This window comes from Sapajus apella, unplaced genomic scaffold (genome assembly GCF_009761245.1).
Source record: "Sapajus apella isolate SASKATOON/1434 unplaced genomic scaffold, GSC_monkey_1.0 scaffold13722, whole genome shotgun sequence".
In the NCBI taxonomy this organism is placed as follows: Eukaryota; Metazoa; Chordata; class Mammalia; order Primates; family Cebidae; genus Sapajus; species Sapajus apella.
This window is the reverse complement of record NW_022450643.1, coordinates 1-1,428: the sequence shown is the minus strand read 5'-3', so window position 1 is coordinate 1,428 and position 1,428 is coordinate 1. Positions and strand designations below refer to the sequence as shown.

Below are 1,428 nucleotides of genomic sequence, written 5' to 3'. Positions count from 1 at the left end.
CACAGGCACAGAGAGTATGAGATAATTTGCTGACAGTCACACGGCTTGTAAGGAGCTGGGCTGGAATTCAATGCCAGGTTTGACTCCAAGGCCATCTTCTTTCCACCTCTGCTTCTCCTCTCTAACAGAGTAGTCTCTACTCTCTTTGAAGTCTTCTACTTCAAAGGGGTCTTGGGTCTTATGCAAGGTGCCCTTGGATAAAAAGATTCCTCAAGAGATGTGTATATCTCAAGTCATGTGCTGGAACTCCACAGTATGTTCCAAAAGAGACAATGTTATATAAACTATTACACAGGCACACTCTATTTACCTTCATTCACTAGTAATACTGTCTACTATGAGACACTGCCTAATCATTTCCCATAGTGGTTTGGAAACTCTCAATCATTAAAATAAATGTTCTTTGATTTCAATACAGAGAAGCATGGTGAGGTATGATCAGAGGACTTACCACCTTGACAGCTAAACAGGTTACAAGAGAATACACCTATGTGAACATTGTTTAAGGACACTGCTGAGAACTGGCTCAAAGGGTAATTACAGGCTTCCACTATTCAGTACTTCGCTTGCAACAAACATTCTTCTGTTATCAATCCATAATTTCAGATCCTTCAAAATAGGTTTTGCCTGGTATACAGTTGGAGATATTCTTAAATAGCACATTTCCAAATCAAGACATAAGAATGAATTATACAATTTACAATGAATTTACTTTGCATAAGAGCATTAAACACTGAAATACAGAAGAGTGGGGACTTTTTTCGCTGTTGTTTATGTTAATTACAGTTACAGCAAATGCTCTACACAGGTTAAATGTCTAAGCAAACAGGAGAGAGGAGAAAAGGCCAACAAATCAGTCAGATTTCAGCAGCACTCCCAAGTCAAGGACAAAAGTAAGATCAATATCGCCAGGCAATTCATAGCCCAGTTAGGACCACACTTCTCTGTACTTACTCCTACTGGATGCTCAGCTGAAGATGTAATGCTGGGAACTGAGGGGACTTCAGGCTCTTGGAGAACAGTTTACTTTTTCAGAAAAATAAATGAGACAGTACAGACAGAACACACAAATAGGAGGTGAAGCAAAGAGAGAGTTGTAGGAAAAGCTAAATGTTCTTGAAATAGCTATTCAAAATGGGTACATTTACCTTGTCTTCATCCATCATCCTGGTAGGGGAAGAGCCTCTTGAGCTGTTGTTCATCATGGCAGCTGTACCAGATCCTGGATCTGTTAAAGACCAGATAGCTGACATAGGCTTATTCTGACTTGTGTACTCTACGAGGAAGATTGAAAAAAAAAAAAATCCTCTCCCTACTTGCTGCAAGGTTTTAGACTCTTTAGATGCTCTGGCTCCCTTACCAGAAGGAGAGGGTTTCCCAGTGCCTTAGCTGCCCATTGAGGATGAGACAGAGGCCCGTCCACAGATC

General features: G+C 40.6%; 1 long non-coding RNA gene across 1 annotated transcript; it reads right to left on the bottom strand.

Annotated features, from left to right (window-relative positions):
• Positions 1–927: 927 nt before the first annotated feature.
• On the bottom strand, positions 928–1,397 carry LOC116548507. Its single transcript, XR_004267451.1, has 3 exons — positions 1,361–1,397; positions 1,149–1,228; positions 928–1,026 (listed from the first exon to the last, which is right to left on the bottom strand). It is a non-coding gene; the product is annotated as an uncharacterized LOC116548507 (long non-coding RNA).
• Between the last annotated feature and the right edge of the window lie 31 nt (positions 1,398–1,428).